This window comes from Pseudophryne corroboree, unplaced genomic scaffold (assembly GCF_028390025.1).
Source record: "Pseudophryne corroboree isolate aPseCor3 unplaced genomic scaffold, aPseCor3.hap2 scaffold_672, whole genome shotgun sequence".
NCBI classification, from domain to species: domain Eukaryota; kingdom Metazoa; phylum Chordata; class Amphibia; order Anura; family Myobatrachidae; genus Pseudophryne; species Pseudophryne corroboree.
Genome location: NW_026970259.1, coordinates 233,090 through 251,480, shown reverse-complemented (window position 1 = coordinate 251,480; position 18,391 = coordinate 233,090). Strand labels below are relative to the sequence as shown.

General features: G+C 47.3%; 1 long non-coding RNA gene and 11 other non-coding genes across 12 annotated transcripts in view; 6 read left to right on the top strand and 6 right to left on the bottom strand.

Annotated features, from left to right (window-relative positions):
- Window positions 1-479: 479 nt before the first annotated feature.
- Window positions 480-643, top strand: LOC135037391 (U1 spliceosomal RNA). The gene has a single exon (XR_010231946.1). It is a non-coding gene; the product is annotated as a U1 spliceosomal RNA (small nuclear RNA).
- Window positions 644-795: 152 nt separating this feature from the next.
- LOC135037406 (U1 spliceosomal RNA) lies at window positions 796-958 on the top strand. Its single transcript, XR_010231960.1, has one exon. It is a non-coding gene; the product is annotated as a U1 spliceosomal RNA (small nuclear RNA).
- A 674-nt stretch (window positions 959-1,632) lies between these two features.
- LOC135037399 (U1 spliceosomal RNA) lies at window positions 1,633-1,796 on the top strand. The gene has a single exon (XR_010231954.1). It is a non-coding gene; the product is annotated as a U1 spliceosomal RNA (small nuclear RNA).
- Window positions 1,797-1,948: 152 nt separating this feature from the next.
- Window positions 1,949-2,111, top strand: LOC135037405 (U1 spliceosomal RNA). The gene has a single exon (XR_010231959.1). It is a non-coding gene; the product is annotated as a U1 spliceosomal RNA (small nuclear RNA).
- A 670-nt stretch (window positions 2,112-2,781) lies between these two features.
- Window positions 2,782-2,945, top strand: LOC135037398 (U1 spliceosomal RNA). The gene has a single exon (XR_010231953.1). It is a non-coding gene; the product is annotated as a U1 spliceosomal RNA (small nuclear RNA).
- Window positions 2,946-3,097: 152 nt separating this feature from the next.
- Window positions 3,098-3,260, top strand: LOC135037416 (U1 spliceosomal RNA). The gene has a single exon (XR_010231970.1). It is a non-coding gene; the product is annotated as a U1 spliceosomal RNA (small nuclear RNA).
- Window positions 3,261-3,617: 357 nt separating this feature from the next.
- On the bottom strand, window positions 3,618-3,781 carry LOC135037390 (U1 spliceosomal RNA). The gene has a single exon (XR_010231945.1). It is a non-coding gene; the product is annotated as a U1 spliceosomal RNA (small nuclear RNA).
- A 669-nt stretch (window positions 3,782-4,450) lies between these two features.
- On the bottom strand, window positions 4,451-4,613 carry LOC135037414 (U1 spliceosomal RNA). The gene has a single exon (XR_010231968.1). It is a non-coding gene; the product is annotated as a U1 spliceosomal RNA (small nuclear RNA).
- A 152-nt stretch (window positions 4,614-4,765) lies between these two features.
- LOC135037387 (U1 spliceosomal RNA) lies at window positions 4,766-4,929 on the bottom strand. The gene has a single exon (XR_010231942.1). It is a non-coding gene; the product is annotated as a U1 spliceosomal RNA (small nuclear RNA).
- A 670-nt stretch (window positions 4,930-5,599) lies between these two features.
- Window positions 5,600-5,761, bottom strand: LOC135037410 (U1 spliceosomal RNA). Its single transcript, XR_010231964.1, has one exon. It is a non-coding gene; the product is annotated as a U1 spliceosomal RNA (small nuclear RNA).
- Window positions 5,762-5,913: 152 nt separating this feature from the next.
- LOC135037396 (U1 spliceosomal RNA) lies at window positions 5,914-6,077 on the bottom strand. Its single transcript, XR_010231951.1, has one exon. It is a non-coding gene; the product is annotated as a U1 spliceosomal RNA (small nuclear RNA).
- A 668-nt stretch (window positions 6,078-6,745) lies between these two features.
- LOC135037383 (uncharacterized) overlaps window positions 6,746-18,391 on the bottom strand; it is a 137,415-nt gene continuing 125,769 nt past the window's right edge. Inside the window, exon 3 of the long non-coding RNA XR_010231938.1 lies at window positions 6,746-7,420. This is a non-coding gene — a long non-coding RNA (uncharacterized LOC135037383). The remainder of the gene's footprint in view (window positions 7,421-18,391) is intronic.

The following is an 18,391-nucleotide window of genomic DNA, read 5'->3' as shown; positions in this document are numbered from 1 at the left end:
GCTCTGGAGCTGTTACAGTGCCCAGCTGCTGCAAGAAATCAGCTTGAATGCTTCAGGGGCTGGGGCATAGCCAACATGAGCACCACACCGAAGGAGGGTGGAGGTGTTTAATGTGAATTAGGGGTCATCCAAGCGCCGCAAAAGGCCGCCATGCCCTGCACATCCCTTTTTTCTTTTCATATGCAGACGAGGGTTGAAGCCAACTTTGACCCACTGCTTGGATGACATCACCATATGCAAATCCATCTGCTGCAGGCCTTCCCCCAGGAATGCTTGCACTAGTTGTTGCATTTGGTTTGTTGTTTGGGGGTGCTTCAGTATTAGGCAGCCTTCTGCCCTCCCATGTTCATCTGAAAATATGTGTTCTCCCTGCAGTTGTTGTCCGCAGATGAGAGTTCCCTTGTGCTGCCTCAGTTGAATCTCCTTTACTTGACAGAGATGTGCCTAAGCAGCGGCCCTCCCCAGCTCTATCCCAAATCATACTTATTTTGCATAGGAGATACCATGGTCATGAAGATTGTTCTCCCAGATTGAGGTTCATTCATTGCATTCTGGGTATACTGACCCCTGTGATTTCCCCAAATGTGGGAAACTTGACTGCATTATTTGTGGTAGTGGGGGACTGTGTTTGTGCTTTCCTCTGGTCAGCTCTGGTAAAAGTCAGATTTCTTTGTCTCAGATCTTCCTCTAGCCTTGTTCTTCTTTCGAGAGTTCCCTTGTGCTGCCTCAGTTGGATCTCCTTCACTTGACAGGGGGGTGCCCGAGCAGCGACCCTCCCCAGCTCTAGCCCAACTCCTACTTACCTGCCAGGTGAGATACTATGATCATGAAGGTGCTTCTCCCAGGGCAAGGCTCACCCATTGCACTCTGGGTGTGCTGCCCCTGTGATTTCCCCAAATGTGGGAAACTTGACTGCATAATTTGTGTTTCCACTGGTTGGCTTTCATATAATTCAGATCTCTTTGTCTCAGGTCTCTCTCCAGCCTAGTTTGCAGTCTGTTTCCACTTCTTTTTTTTTTGAGCCCCTCCTTCTATACCCTTGTGCACTATCCTGACTTCTCCTCCTGTCTGCTTACTTTGTGCCTTCCAATGCACAATGCAAACTACAGGTAGTGCTGCAGGGCCCACAAACTTTTACTTGCATTACAGAGCAGCTCTGGAGCTGTTACAGTGCCAAGCTGCTGCAAGAAATCAGCTTGAATGCTTCAGGGGCTGGGGCATTGCCAACATGAGCCCCACACCGAAGGAGGGTGGGGGTGTTTAATGCGAACTAAGGGTCATCTAAGCGCCGCAAAAAGCCGCCATTCCCTGCATACCCCTTTTCTCTTTTCATATGCAGATGAGGGTTCCAGCCAACTTTGGCCCACTGCTTGAATGACATCACTGTATGCAAATCCGTCTTCTGCAGACCTTCCCCCAGGAATGCTTGTACTAGTTGTTGCATTTGGTTTGTTGTTTGGGGGTGCTTCAGTATTAGGCAGCCTTCTGCCCTCCCATGTTCATCTGAAAATATGTGTTCTCCCTGCAGTTGTTGTCCCCAGATGAGAGTTCCCTTGTGCTGCCTCAGTTGAATCTCCTTTACTTGACAGAGATGTGCCTGAGCAGCGGCCCTCCCCAGCCCTATCCCAAATCATACTTATTTTGCATAGGAGATATCATGGTAATGAAGACTGTTATCCCAGGGTGAGGTTCATTCATTGCATTCTGGGTATGCTGACCCCTGTGATTTCCCCAAATGTGGGAAACTCGACTTCATTATTTGTGGTAGTGGGGGACTGTGTTTGTGCTTTCCTCTGGTCAGCTCTGGTAAAAGTCAGATTTATTTGTCTCAGATCTTCCTCTAGCCTTGTTCTTCTTTCGAGAGTTCCCTTGTGCTGACTCAGTTGGATCTCCTTCACTTGACAGGGAAGTGCCCGAGCAGCGACCCTACCCAGCTCTAGCCCAACTCCTACTTACCTGCCAGGTGAGATACTATGATCATGAAGGTGCTTCTCCCAGGGCAAGGCTCACCCATTGCACTCTGGGTGTGCTGCTCTTGCGATTTCCCCAAATGTGGGAAACTTGACTGCATAATTTGTGTTTCCCCTGGTCGGCTCTCGTATAATTCAGATCTCTTTGTCTCAGGTCTCTCTCCAGCCTAGTTTGCTGTCTGTTTCCACTTCTCTTTTCTTGAGCCGCTCCCTTCTATGCCCTTGCGCACTATTATGACCTCTCCTGTCTGCTTACTTTGTGCCTTCCAACGTCAATGCAAACTACAGGTAGTGCTGCAGGGCCCACACCCTTTTACATGCTTTACAGAGCAGCTCTGGAGCTGTTACAGTGCCCAGCTGCTGCAAGAAATCAGCTTGAATGCTTCAGGGGCTGGGGCATAGCCAACATGAGCACCACACCGAAGGAGGGTGGAGGTGTTTAATGTGAATTAGGGGTCATCCAAGCGCCGCAAAAGGCCGCCATGCCCTGCACATCCCTTTTTTCTTTTCATATGCAGACGAGGGTTGAAGCCAACTTTGACCCACTGCTTGGATGACATCACCATATGCAAATCCATCTGCTGCAGGCCTTCCCCCAGGAATGCTTGCACTAGTTGTTGCATTTGGTTTGTTGTTTGGGGGTGCTTCAGTATTAGGCAGCCTTCTGCCCTCCCATGTTCATCTGAAAATATGTGTTCTCCCTGCAGTTGTTGTCCGCAGATGAGAGTTCCCTTGTGCTGCCTCAGTTGAATCTCCTTTACTTGACAGAGATGTGCCTGAGCAGCGGCCCTCCCCAGCTCTATCCCAAATCATACTTATTTTGCATAGGAGATACCATGGTCATGAAGATTGTTCTCCCAGATTGAGGTTCATTCATTGCATTCTGGGTATGCTGACCCCTGTGATTTCCCCAAATGTGGGAAACTGGACTGCATTATTTGTGGTAGTGGGGGACTGTGTTTGTGCTTTCCTCTGGTCAGCTCTGGTAAAAGTCAGATTTCTTTGTCTCAGATCTTCCTCTAGCCTTGTTCTTCTTTCGAGAGTTCCCTTGTGCTGCCTCAGTTGGATCTCCTTCACTTGACAGGGGGGTGCCCGAGCAGCGACCCTCCCCAGCTCTAGCCCAACTCCTACTTACCTGCCAGGTGAGATACTATGATCATGAAGGTGCTTCTCCAAGGGCAAGGCTCACCCATTGCACTCTGGGTGTGCTACTCCTGCGGTTTCCCCAAATGTTGGACACTTGACTGCATAATTTGTGTTTCACCTGGTCGGCTCTCGTATAATTCAGATCTCTTTGTCTCAGGTCTCTCTCCAGCCTAATTTGCAGTCTGTTTCCACTTCTCTTTTCTTGAGTTGCTCCCTTCTATGCCCTTGCGCACTATCCTGACTTCTCCTGTCTGCTTACTTTGTGCCTTCCAACGCACAATGCAAACTACAGGTAGTGCTGCAGGGCCCACACCCTTTTACTTGCCTTACAGAGCAGCTTTGGAGCTGTTACAGTGCCCAGCTGCTGCAAGAAATCAGCTTGAATGCTTCAGGGGCTGGGGCATAGCCATCATGAGCCCCACACCGAGGGAGCAACTCGAAAGAAGAACAAGGCTAGAGGAAGATCTGAGACAAAGAAATCTGACTTTTACCAGAGCTGACCAGAGGAAAGCACAAACACAGTCCCTCACTACCACAAATAATGCAGTCCAGTTTCCCACATTTGGGGAAATCACAGGGGTCAGCATACCCAGAATGCAATGAATGAACCTCACCCTGGGAAAACAATCTTCATGACCATGGTATCTCCTATGCAAAATAAGTATGATTTGGGATAGAGCTGGGGAGGGCCGCTGCTCAGGCACATCTCTGTCAAGTAAAGGAGATTCAACTGAGGCAGCACAAGGGAACTCTCATCTGGGGACAACAACTGCAGGGAGAACACATTTTCAGTTGAACATGGGAGGGCAGAAGGCTGCCTAATACTGAAGCACCCCCAAACAACAAACCAAATGCAACAACTAGTGCAAGCATTCCTGGGGGAAGGCCTGCAGCAGATGGATTTGCATATGGTGATGTCATCCAAGCAGTGGGTCAAAGTTGGCTTCAACCCTCATCTGCATATGAATAGAGAAGAGGGGCGTGCAGGGCATGGCGGCCTTTTGCGGCGCTTGGATGACCCCTAGTTCGCATTAAACACCTCCACCCTCCTTCGGTGTAGGGCTCATGTTGGCTATGCCCCAGCCCCTGAAGCATTCAAGCTGATTTCTTGCAGCAGCTGGGCACTGTAACAGCTCCAGAGCTGCTCTGTAAGGCAAGTAAAAGGGTGTGGGCCCTGCAGCACTACCTGTAGTTCGCATTGTGCGTTGGAAGGCACAAAGTAAGCAGACGGGAGAAGTCAGGATAGTGCGCAAGGGCATAGAAGGGAGCGGCTCAAGAAAAGAGAAGTGGAAACAGACAGCAAACTAGGCTGGAGAGAGACCTGAGACAAAGACATCTGAATTATACGAGAGCCGACCAGGGGAAACACAAATTATGCAGTCAAGTTTCCCACATTTGGAGAAATCACAGGGGCAGCACACCCAGAGTGCGATGGGTGAGCCTTGCCCTGGGAGAAGCACCTTCCTGATCATAGTATCTCACCTGGCAGGTAAGTAGGAGTTGGGCTAGAGCTGGGGAGGGTCGCTGCTCGGGCACCCCCCTGTCAAGTGAAGGAGATCCAACTGAGGCAGCACAAGGGAACTCTCGAAAGAAGAACAAGGCTAGAGGAAGATCTGAGACAAAGAAATCTGACTTTTACCAGAGCTGACCAGAGGAAAGCACAAACACAGTCCCCCACTACCACAAATAATGCAGTCAAGTTTCCCACATTTGGGGAAATCACAGGGGTCAGCATACCCAGAATGCAATGAATGAACCTCAACCTGGGAGAACAATCTTCATGACCATGGTATCTCCTATGCAAAATAAGTATGATTTGGGATAGAGCTGGGGAGGGCCGCTGCTCAGGCACATCTCTGTCAAGTAAAGGAGATTCAACTGAGGCAGCACAAGGGAACTCTCATCTGGGGACAACAACTGCAGGGAGAACACATATTTTCAGATGAACATGGGAGGGCAGAAGGCTGCCTAATACTGAAGCACCCCCAAACAACAAACCAAATGCAACAACTAGTGCAAGCATTCCTGGGGGAAGGCCTGCAGCAGATGGATTTGCATATGGTGATGTCATCCAAGCAGTGGGTCAAAGTTGGCTTCAACCCTCGTCTGCATATGAAAAGAAAAAAGGGATGTGCAGGGCATGGCGGCCTTTTGCGGCGCTTGGATGACCCCTAATTCACATTAAACACCTCCACCCTCCTTCGGTGTGGGGCTCATGTTGGCTATGCCCCAGCCCCTGAAGCATTCAAGCTGATTTCTTGCAGCAGCTGGGCACTGTAACAGCTCCAGAGCTGCTCTGTAAAGCATGTAAAAGGGTGTGGGCCCTGCAGCACTACCTGTAGTTTGCATTGACGTTGGAAGGCACAAAGTAAGCAGACAGGAGAGGTCATAATAGTGCGCAAGGGCATAGAAGGGAGCGGCTCAAGAAAAGAGAAGTGGAAACAGACAGCAAACTAGGCTGGAGAGAGACCTGAGACAAAGAGATCTGAATTATACGAGAGCCGACCAGGGGAAACACAAATTATGCAGTCAAGTTTCCCACATTTGGGGAAATCGCAAGAGCAGCACACCCAGAGTGCAATGGGTGAGCCTTGCCCAGGGAGAACACCTTCATGATCATAGTATCTCACCTGGCAGGTAAGTAGGAGTTGGGCTAGAGCTGGGTAGGGTCGCTGCTCGGGCACTTCCCTGTCAAGTGAAGGAGATCCAACTGAGTCAGCACAAGGGAACTCTCGAAAGAAGAACAAGGCTAGAGGAAGATCTGAGACAAAGAAATCTGACTTTTACCAGAGCTGACCAGAGGAAAGCACAAACACAGTCCCCCACTACCACAAATAATGCAGTCAAGTTTCCCACATTTGGGGAAATCACAGGGGTCAGCATACCCAGAATGCAATGAATGAACCTCACCCTGGGATAACAGTCTTCATTACCATGATATCTCCTATGCAAAATAAGTATGATTTGGGATAGGGCTGGGGAGGGCCGCTGCTCAGGCACATCTCTGTCAAGTAAAGGAGATTCAACTGAGGCAGCACAAGGGAACTCTCATCTGGGGACAACAACTGCAGGGAGAACACATATTTTCAGATGAACATGGGAGGGCAGAAGGCTGCCTAATACTGAAGCACCCCCAAACAACAAACCAAATGCAAGAACTAGTACAAGCATTCCTGGGGGAAGGTCTGCAGAAGATGTATTTGCATACAGTGATGTCATCCAAGCAGTGGGCCAAAGTTGGCTGGAACCCTCATCTGCATATGAAAAGAGAAAAGGGGTATGCAGGGAATGTATAACAAAGAATCTGTCTAGTTTTATCCACGTGTCGCGCAGTCTAAAACAAGGCTGCACAATAGCCCCCGCAACCAGGATAAGTGCCTCTCCAGAGCACCAGAAATGAATGAACAATAAACAAATTAGGCTGCGGGTACCAACAGGCACCTAGTAACAGTGCATAAATGAATGCATAAAGTGCTTGCATGCAATAAAAAAACAAAACATACAACCCTTAAGGTCACCGTGAAAGTCCAGGTTCTTACTCCTCACTCCTCCTCCTCTCAATGTAGTAGCATGTAAAACAGAGGGGAGAGGGGAACCACATGTGCAATAAAGTTTTTTAATGACACATATCGGGGAACATGGACATAACACAATAAACAGGTAGGGTAAAAATGTGCAGAATGATTCTCCAAAATGTGACAGCCACAAAGAGATATGCAGAGCAATTACCAGAGGGTTTGAGAACCCAAAAAAGTTCTCAAACAAGTTCTTTTAAATCCCAAAACCGCCCGGGCTGGAGCTGGAAAGTCCTCTGGTTCTTAGAAGTGCAGACCACCGTAAATGCCAGTCACAGATGGAATACGCCGACGCGTTTCAACTCCTATTCCTGGAGTCTTTTTCGAGGCTGAATACTCACTGCACCACACATCCAGATTTAAATAGCAAATCACAGCCAGATTCCAAATTGATTCCACCTGGCGTCATGTTCGGAAACCGCCGGGTTACCATAGCAACCTGAACTCCCACTCCGTCACTTCCGCCTCCGGAGTCCTAGATCTTTTTCTCGTAGTCGCTAGGTCTAGCGATACGTCACTTCCGGTTACGTCGTCTTGGAGTCCGTTGTCATGACAACTTGCCGCACAACGCTCATCTCTCTTCAGTATACTTCTATTCCAATGTCCGTAATCAGAGATAAGCTGGCGTAGACTTCTTTACAGTCAATTAAAAGTGTTTAATTAACATATAAAATCCACCTTATATCTACTGGTTCCAATATTAAATAACTGATCAGACAAATAGTGGTTCTAGAATAAAAAGATAAATATGGTAAAGCAAAAAAAAAAATATACTAAAATGCATATATAAAATCAGATTAAAATAGCACCTACATGAACCACTTCAATTCAAAATCATTAGGCAGCACAAGGGAACTCTCATCTGGGGACAACAACTGCAGGGAGAACACATATTTTCAGATGAACATGGGAGGGCAGAAGGCTGCCTAACACTGAAGCACCCCCAAACAACAAACCAAATGCAACAACTAGTGCAAGCATTCCTGCGGGAAGGCCTGCAGCAGATGGATTTGCATATGGTGATGTCATCCAAGCAGTGGGTCAAAGTTGGCTTCAACCCTCGTCTGCATATGAAAAGAGAAAAGGGGCGTGCAGGGCATGGCGGCCTTTTGCGGCGCTTGGATGACCTATAGTTTGCATTAAACACCTCCACCCTCCTTCGGTGTGGGGCTCATGTTGGCTATGCCCCAGCCCCTGAAGCATTCAAGCTGATTTCTTGCAGAAGCTGGGCACTGTAACAGCTCCAGAGCTGCTCTGTATGGCAAGTAAAAGGGTGTGGGCCCTGCAGCACTACCTGTAATTCGCATTGTGCGTTGGAAGGCACAAAGTAAGCAGATGGGAGAAGTCAGGATAGTGCGCAAGGGCATAGAAGGGAGCGGCTCAAGAAAAGAGAAGTGGAAACAGACAGCAAACTAGGCTGGAGAGCTCTTCTGTCTATATTTTGCAAACCTGCTCTTGTCCTCTCCAGCTGCTCCATGTAGATTTGACGTCTGGAAAGGTGCATAACCCACTGACAAGCAGGCACACTCCTGCATGAGTTTTCTCTCTCACTAGCTGGATGATACACAGTCATTTGCATGTGCTCCACCTCCGACACACCACCCACCCAACCACCCAGTGACCAGAGCCACCCACAAGCCAACTGGCTCCGTGATTTAATTTGCACAGTGTAGTCATCCAGGCAGCATGTCCTTCTCAATGGAAGGATCTCTGGCTCCATGGAATCTTCCACATTGGAATGCTGCGGAATAAAAAGGATTTAAATATTCAGCTTGCTAGCATTCAATGTACCTGCGGCTTGGCTTTAGCACATGGGTCTTCATCCTGTGGCCCTCCAGCTGCTGTGAAACTACACATCCCAGCATGCCCTGCCACAGTTTTGCTATTAAGGTATGCTAAAACTGAGGCAGGGCATGCTGGGATGTGTAGTTCCACAGCAGCTGGAGGGTCGCAGGTTGAAGACCCATGTTCTAGCATGCCTGTTCTATGATGCATGTACCGTGATGTCACAATCAGCTTGGAATGGGGTGTCTAGCAGGCATTTGCTGACAGCCACTTGAGGGAGACACACATCAGGAGATGAAGCATATCGGAGGTCTTCGATGCCTTTCCAGCAAATGCACACCACCTGCTGCTGGTCTGGAGACAAAACAATGCCCACAATCGAAGTCCCAAAATGCCCAACTACAGGATTCATGTAAGTAGTGAATTTAGGAATGAATTTAGAAGTAGGAAATTAAGTTAGTTCACAAGTACATTCAAATTCAGATCTAAAGTCTAGGTAGGCCTCACGTCCTGGCAGCCCCCAGCACTTAAAAATGCCTTGATTAGAGGTAGAGAATTCAATGTAGATAAAAAGTAGACACAAAATAAGACTCCACAGAGCAGTTATCAGGTGTCTTTATCAATTGTTGCATTTAAAAAATCAAGCAATTAGGGAACACAATGTTGCAACAATGTAACCCTATTTGCAAAATAGTACTGAATAAGTTTGTCGATGTAAGACATTTGCAAAGGCGCATCCAAAACACGCTGGAAAATGCAACTGAATCTGTTTTTGGAGGCTAGAATAGGAAATGTGCATCGGTCCTACAAGTACTGAAAGCTCTTCTACCATCTCCCTTTTCTGAAAAGCCATTTAATATATGGTTCCCAGATAGGGGACATATCAGATATTGCCTTTCAAAAGCAGCAAATATCATACCACTTCTATTGCCATCAAAGATAAACATTGATTGTTTTCAGATATTGTATTGAAAAAGCAGTCTTTATTGACATAAAGAAGCAAAAAAACATACATAAACATTACACACATAAGTACTGTGTTGCAGCACAGATAAAACACAATACAAATGCTGTCGGTATAGTACAGTTCAAGAACTACAGCACAGGCCAGCCTACACTATAAATCATGAACTGCACTATACATTTAAACTATACAATAATACAACAGTTAATAAGGCTATGTGTGTGGAGTGTAAGAGGGTGAGGGAATCACAAGACCGAAGCTTTATTGTAACACAGACACATATAAGGGGAGGGGCAATAAATAGAAAGGTATCCTTTACTATAGAATGTAGTCTAATCCGACCTCTGTGCTCTTCCACAACTGAAAAACGGATAGTGTTCCCAAGCCTTCCATCCTGGAATATCTTTGGTTTTTCGCCAATGAAGAAAACAATCCCTCCCTCCAGCAGACCCTTCAACCACGATACAAGATCACAGCCAAAAGGCCGAGAAGCAACTACACTTGAGCTTAACAAAAATGGCTAAAACTTAGTGGAGGAAAGTGCAGTGCACCAAAACATAAGCTGACACAATCATGGAGAATGTGCCAGCATATATGCTCTTCTATCTATATTTTGCAAACCTGCTCTTGTCCCCTCCAGCTGCTCTATGTAGATTTGACGTCTGGCAAGGTGCATAACCCACTGACAAGCAGGCACACTCCTGCATGAGTTTTCTCTCTCACTAGCTGGATGATACACAATCATTTGCATGTGCTCCACCTCCGACACACCACCCACCCAACCACCCAGTCACCAGAGCCACCCACAAACCAACTGGCTCCGTGATTTAATTTGCACAGTGTAGTCATCCAGGCAGCATGTCCTTCTCAATGGAAGGATCTCTGGTTCCATGGAATCTTCCACATTGGAATGCTGCGGAACAAAAAGGATTTAAATATTCAGCTTGCTAGCATTCAATGTACCTGCGGCTTGGCTCTAGCACATGGGTCTTCATCCTGTGGCCCTCCAGCTGCTGTGAAACTACACATCCCAGCATGCCCTGCCACAGTTTTGCTATTAAGGTATGCTAAAACTGAGGCAGGGCATGCTGGGATGTGTAGTTCCACAGCAGCTGGAGGGTCGCAGGTTGAAGACCCATGTTCTAGCATGCCTGTTCTATGATGCATGTACCGTGATGTCACAATCAGCTTGGAATGGGGTGTCTAGCAGGCATTTGCTGACAGACACTTGAGGGAGACACACATCAGGAGATGCAGCATATCGGAGGTCTTCGATGCCTTTCCAGCAAATGCACACCACCTGCTGCTGGTCTGGACACAAAACAATGCCCACAATCGAAGTCCCAAAATGCCCAACTACAGGATTCATGTAAGTAGTGAATTTAGGAATGAATTTAGAAGTAGGAAATTAAGTTAGTTCACAAGTACATTCAAATTCAGATCTAAAGTCTAGGTAGGCCTCACGTCCTGGCAGCCCCCAGCATTTAAAAATGCCTTGATTAGAGGTAGGGAATTAAATGTAGATTAGAAGTAGACACAAAATAAGACTCCACAGAGCAATTATCAGGTGTCTTTATCAATTGTTGCATTTAAAAAAATCAAGCAATTAGGGAACACAATGTTGCGACAATGTAACCCTATTTGCAAAATAGTACTGAATAAGTTTGTCGATGTAAGACATTTGCAAAGGCGCAAACAAAACACGCTGGAAAATGCAACTGAATCTGTTTTTGGAGGTTAGAATAGATGCAGGATCAAGTAGCTCAATGGGTAGGGTATTTGATTAGAATTCAACAGGTTATAGGTTTGAATCCTGGGTATGATAGTTTGAGGTGTTATTTAATAAAGTATGTTTATATATTAGTCACACATGGCTTACTTGTACAAATGGCATGTCACCAGTTAGTGCTGACTGCTGATATGCCATTTGCACAAACACGCCATGTGTGACTGTATATGCATTTAAGGAGGGCACCCCGGCAATACCACAAACCATTGAGTGTCAAGTATACTAGATATATCTTCATATCTCATGTGCTTTCTCTGAGACCAATCTTGTTATGCCCCTTCCCCACAAGGCATGCGCCTTTTGTCCATATTGCAAAAATGGGGAGGGGGGGGGGCATATAATTATCTGTCACAGGGCACCAAAAAGTCTAGTTATGGCTCTGGTATGCATTATGTAATCTGGCAGACCATATCTCCAACACTGGCTGGTTGGAATAGAAATCCGGTTATCTATGTGAGCAAATGACCATCAACGATTTACTCTCAAACACTAGAAAATGGACAAAAATGGTCCCCTAAACAAATTGGTTAAATTTTGGGTTTAACCAATTTGTGTAATGACCATTTTTGACCACTTTTCTAGTGTTTGGGAGCAAATGGTTAATTGACATTTGCTCCTATACATTACCAGATTTTCATTCCATCCATCCAGACTGGATAGATAGCCTGACAGATAATTGTGTAGTGTACGCCCAGGATAACTGTCAGTTGTGCTTTCTTTTATGACGGCACATAAATGGGTGGGCAGATCCAGAGCAAGCACTGCTCACTCATGCATAGTTGTCAACTGATGTGAAGTTCCAGGGGGCAATCTCAGTTATAAAGAAAAGTATCTGGAAATTGTCCCTGGTTTAAAAAATAAATAAAAAAAAATTGATCAACTCCATTTATTTAGTATGATATCCCAGGTGATAGGATGCCGGCAGTCAGAACAACATACTTTATTAAATAACACATCTCAAACTACCATACCCAGGATTCAAACCTATAACCTGTTGAATTCTAATCAAACACCCTACCTATTGAGCTATTTGATCCTGCATAAAAATTGTGAACATTATATGAAGCTATTGGTACTTTGAAAAAAAAAGTATCAGCATTACAACGCAGGAGATCCATGCAGTTTGCAGCCACACACTACATGTATCTGCTCAGCCACAATGCTGATTATTTCTTCACAAAGTACAAGGTGAGCTCCAAACAGAATTCTCTAGCTTAGAATTATGCCAAACCTAGAAGTCGGGCCCCCCACCCTGGGATCCCCCAGAGGGAGGCCTGCACCGTCATGCGGCAGGCTTGTCCGTTTTGGAAGCAGGCTGATGGGCAGCCCAGGCTTGCTTCAGTCTGGGCTTGGCAGGTCTGGAAGCATGAGCTTGCTTTGGGTATGCCTGACCTTGGGTACGCTTTACCTTGAGGATGAAAGGGCCAAGGGAAAGTACTTTTAGCCTTCTGCGTGGTAGGAGTCATACTAGGTAGGCAAGCTGTTTTAGCAGTAGCCAGATCAGCTACAATCTTATTGAGGTCTTCTCCAAAGAGAGTGTCTCCCTTGAAAGGAAGCACCTCCAGGGTTTTCTTGGAATCCATATCCACCGACCAGGATCTCAACCAGCTGTATAAAGTATTACCTTGGAACTGGCTCTCCACTCCCCATTATCTGGTTATCATGGCTTCCTCCGCCAGTGTCCAGACTCGCTTGCTGAAGCTCGGCCACTTCTTCCTAGCAGCAGGCTCCTGGATCACTGGGCAGCAGAGGTGCTTGGGAGCCGGAAGGGGGCGGAGCAATCAGGCAGGCAGTTGCAGTGCTGCCCAGCTATCTGTGGTGTGAGAAGAAGCAGGGGCACCCCACCGCTGGCAGTGCTGCAGCTAGCGGTGGTGGCAGCGGCGAGGCTGCTGGGCTGGGTCTTGAAAAAGGTGGAAAGAAGGGTGTTACGGCATGGAATGTACAAACTGCGAGACCCTGCTGGTAGCGCCTTTGTCTATTTAGTAGGAAGGGCACGTAACAGCCGGAGGGCAATGGAGGAAGCCCCTTTAGGGCTGGAGCCCGGCGGCAACTGACTCCGTTGTCTCTGGCAGTTCCGCCCCTGGACTAGAGGAATGGTCAAGAACATGGCAACATTTAATGCCAAAAAATGCAAAATCATACACGTCTCAAAAATACAAAGGCTAACTATAATATTAAGGGCATTATAATGGCAAGAGGAAAGCTATCTAAGTATTACTATTTCAGGTGAGCAATGTAACAAAGCAATAGGAAAGGCAAGTCAGATGCTTGTTTGCATAGGTAAAGAACCAGTAGCAGAAAAAAGTAATACAGGTTGAGTATCCCATATCCAAATATTCCGAAATACGGAATATTCCGAAATACGGACTTTTTTGAGTGAGACTGAGATAGTGAAACCTTTGTTTTTTGATGGCTCAGTGTACACAAACTTTGTTTAATACTCAAAGTTATTAAAAATATTGTATTAAATGAACTTCAGACTGTGTGTATAAGGTGTATATGACACATAAATGAATTCTGTGAATGTACACACACTTTGTTTAATGCACAAAGTTATAAAAAATATTGGCTAAAATGACCTTCAGGCTGTGTGTATATGGTATATATGAAACATAAATGCATTCTGTGCTTAGATTTAGGTCCCATCACCATAATATCTCGTTATGGTATGCAATTATTCCAAAATACAGAAAAATCCGATATCCAAAATTCCTCTGGTCCCAAGCATTTTGGATAAGGGATACTCAACCTGTAATGCCACTGTATAGGTCCTTGGTACAGCCACATTTAGAATCCTGTGTTCAGTTCCAGAAGCCATATCTCAAGTCCTGTTGGAGAAAGAGCACTATATAAATAAATAGTATCAAAATTTGTTTCACGGCACCCCTAGGCCAAAGTTTTTTTTATTGAGAAATTCAGAAAAAAATGTAAAATCAAGTAAATTGTGTTTATAGCATGTCATCCTCAGGTTCAGTTATGTTGTGAGGGAATGGTTTTGCCAATTTAATAAAGTATAAATAATTTTAATTGGTCCTGGACCACCAAACTATGCTACCAGTGCAAGAACCCCAGTTTGGAAACTACTGCCATAAAATAAACCTTTTTTGTTTTTTTTAAACTACATGTAATACACCTTAGATCTCAGTTCCTAAAAGGTTTTAAACCCTTGCATACAGTAAACTACACATATTTAAAAATCCTACACCGGGCACAAGTGCTCACGGGCCAATTTCATGGCAGTCTCGGATAGGAGGGCATTGTGGATTCACCAAGGGAATGCTGATGCTGACTCCAAGAAGCCTCTTCAAGATCGCAGGAGCAGAGTCCTCTGCTTCTGCCAAATCCACTGCATGACGCTGGGGCTCTCTTGCAGGAGCCCACACCAGTGGGGGGCACCAGGGGCGAAACTACTGGCAGGGCAGGCAGTGCATTGCACTGGGGCCCCGCCGCACTCAAGGGCCCACAGCCGCCGGCATTACAATGAGTCACAATGACTCATTGTATCATGCCGCAGCCGCACACCAGCGCTCCCGTCAGGTATGCGTCCTGCGACTCCCGCCGCCCGCCCGTCGTAACGAACAGATCAGGCCAGGGCACTACGGGCAGCAGCCGCAGCACCAGACACGCTGCCGCCTCTGTAACACACGAAGAGGGAGGAGGGTCGCTTGGAGATGAGAGGAGCAGCGGCACGGGGGGGAGGAGGAGGAGGAGGGAGGTGAAGGAAGGAGCCGCAGCAGCGCTTTGTTACTGGTGGAGGCGCTGCTGCTGCTGCCCCTCTGCTTCACTATAGGCTGTCTTCCGAGAACAGCCTATAGTGAAGCAGAGGGGCAGCAGCAGCAGCGCCTCCACCAATAAGACAGCGCTGCTGCGGCTCCCTCCTCCACCTCCCTCCTCCTCCTTCTCTACTGCCCGGGAATCGTCAAGCTGCACGAGAAGCCTGAGCCAGCGGAGAGGGTAAGTATAATTCTTCTTTCTTTCTTTCTTTCTTTCTTTCTTTCGACTCTTTCTTTCTTTGTTGGGACTGCCTGCCGCTATGTGTAAAAAGGGGGAATCTGCCTGCCGCTATGTGTAAAAAGGGGGAATCTGCCTGCCGCTATGTGTAAAAAGGGGGAATCTGCCTGCCGCTATGTGTAAAAAGGGGGAATCTGCCTGCAGCTATGTGTAAAAGGGGGGAATCTGCCTGCAGCTATGTGTTAAAAGGGGGAATCTGCCTGCAGCTATGTGTAAAAAGGGGGACTGCCTGCCGCAATGTGTAAAAAGGGGGAATCTGCCTGCCGCTATGTGTAAAAAGGGGGAATCTGCCTGCAGCTATGTGTAAAAAGGGGGACTGCCTGCCGCAATGTGTAAAAAGGGGGAATCTGCCTGCCGCAATGTGTAAAAAGGGGGAAGCTGCTTGCCGCAATGTGTAAAAAGGGGGAATCTGCTTGCCGCAATGTGTAACAAGGGGGAATCTGCCTGCCGTAATGTGTAACAAGGGGGATGCTGTCTGCCGTAATGTGTAACAAGGGCACGCTGTCTGCCATAATGTGTAACAAGGGCAAGCTGTCTGCTGTAATGTGTAACAAGGGCTAGCTGTCTGCTGTAATGTGTAAAAAGTGTACGATGTCTGCCATTATGTGTAACAAGGGCAGGCTGACTGCTGTTATGTGAAAAAAGTGTACGCTGTCTGCCGCTATGTTTAACAAGGGCAGGCTGTCTGCCGTTATGTGTAAAAAGTGTACGCTGTCTGCCGCTATGTTTAACAAGGGCAGGCTGTCTGCCGTTATGTGAAAAAAATGTACGCTATGTGTAACAAGGGCACGCTGTCTGCCGTTGTGTAAAAAAGGGGGATGCTGTCTGCCGTAATGTGTAAAAAGGGGACGCTGTCTGCTGTAATGTGTAAAAAGAGGACGCTGTCTGCTGTAATGTGTAAAAAGAGGAATCTGTCCGCCGTGAGGTGTAAAAGGGTCTCTACCTGGTGTAGTGGTGCTACTGTGCGGCGTAATTTGAATAATGGAGACTACTGTGCACCGTTTTATGAATTGGTATTATTTTGTGGCCACACCCCTTAACCACGAAGCCACGCCACTATGTTTTTTTGCGCGCGCCTACAGCGCGCACTGCCCCTGTTTTGCATGCAGGGGTGGGGCTCCAATGCAGTTTCTTGCACACACTGCTAAAATGTCTAGTTACGGCACTGTTGCTAGGTATCCACTTCCCTGAGCAGGCCCCCCTCACCAGATCCTCTCCAGGGGTGAGGGGGTGGACTTGGATGGGAAGGGATGGGGGGGGGGGGCCCAAGCCATTTTGTCGCACATGGGCCCACTGCTCGCTAGTTCCACCACTGGGGGGCACGTCTAAAACTCTTCAGTCAGTTCTGGATTCATTCGGACCTGGACTCGTGGGTTTTACAAATAGTGTCCCAAGGGTACAAACTGGGGTTTCAAGAAGTTCCCCCTCACCGATTGTTCAAATCAGCCTTAGTCAGCAGGGAGAAGGTTTTTATTCAAGCCTCTTCGTGGTCCCGAAGCCGGACGGCTCAGTCAGACCAATCTTAAATCTGAAATCCCTTAATTTCTACCTAAAGAAATTCAATTTCAAGATGGAATCTCTCAGGGTAGTGATCTCCAGTCCGGGGGATAAAGGAGATTTCCTGGTTTTGGTAGACATAAAGGATGCCTACTTACATGTTCCCATTTAGCCACTGCATCAAGCTACCGGAGGTTTGCAATTCAGGATTGTCATTACCAATTTCAGACGTTGCCGTTTGGTCTGTCCACGGCTCCGAGGATTTTCACCAGGGTGATGGCGGAAATGATGGTTCTCCTTCGCAAGCAAGGAGTCACAATTATCCCGTACTTGGATGATCTCCTGATAAAGGTGAGATCCAGGTACCAGTTGGTGCAAAACATCTACTCTCCCTGACAGTTCTTTAACAACATGGTTGGCTCCTAAACTTGCCAAAATCGCAGTTGGTCCTAATGACGCGGTTGTTGTTTTTGGGAGTGATACTGGACACAGAAGAGGTTTTCTTCTAGTGGAATGGCTCTGGAGATCCAGAGTCTGGTCAAACAAATTCTGAAACCAGCAAGAGTGTTAATCCATCAATGCATTCGGTTGCTGGGGAAGATGGTTGCGGCCTACGAGGCCATTCAGTTTGGCAGGCTCCATGCCAGAGTGTTCCAGTGGGACCTGTTGGACAAGTGGTCCGGATCCCACCTACACATGCACCGGAGGATAATCCTGTCTTCCAAGACCAGAATCTCACTCCATTGGTGGCTGCACAGTTCTCACCACCTAGAGGGGCGATGGTTTGGGATCCAGGACGGGATCCTAGGGACCACGGATGCAACCCTCCGAGGCTGGGGAGCGGTCACACAGGGGGAAAACATCCAAGGAAGATGGTCAAGTCAGGAAAGTTGTCTCCACATAAATGTTCTGGAGTTAAGGGCCATTTAATAACTGCAGACACAGTACGCACTGGGACGGGTGCCCAGCATCCTCTACGGACTAAGAGAAAAGGATTTACCAGTAGGTATTAAAATCCTATTTTCTCTAAAGTCCTAGAGGATGCTGGGGACTCCGTAAGGACCATGGGGATAGACGGGCTCCGCAGGAGACATGGGCACTTTAAGAAAGACTTTAGTTCTGGGTGTGCACTGGCTCCTCCCTCTATGCCCCTCCTCCAGACCTCAGTTTGATACTGTGCCCAGTGGAGACTGGGTGCTTTTCATGAGCTCTCCTGAGCTTTCTGACAGAAAGTATTTTGTTAGGTTTTTAATTTTCAGGGAGCACTGCTGGCAACAGACTCCCTCATCGAGGGACTGAGGGGAGAGAAGCAGCCCTACTCTCTGAGTTGCAAGGTCCTGCTTCTTAGGCTACTGGACACCATTAGCTCCAGAGGGATTGGTACGCAGGATCTCACCCTCACCGTCCGTCCCAGAGCCGCGCCTCCGTCCCCCTCGCAGAGCCGGAAGATAGAAGCCGGGTGAGTATGAGAAGAAAAGAAGACTTCAGAGGCGGCAGAAGACTTCATGATCTTCACTGAGGTAACGCACAGCACTGCAGCTGTGTGCCTTTGCTCCCATACACCTCACATACTCCGGTCACTGTAAGGGTGCAGGGCGCAGGGGGGGCGCCCTGGGCAGCAATATAAACCTATTTAGCAAAAATATAACATATA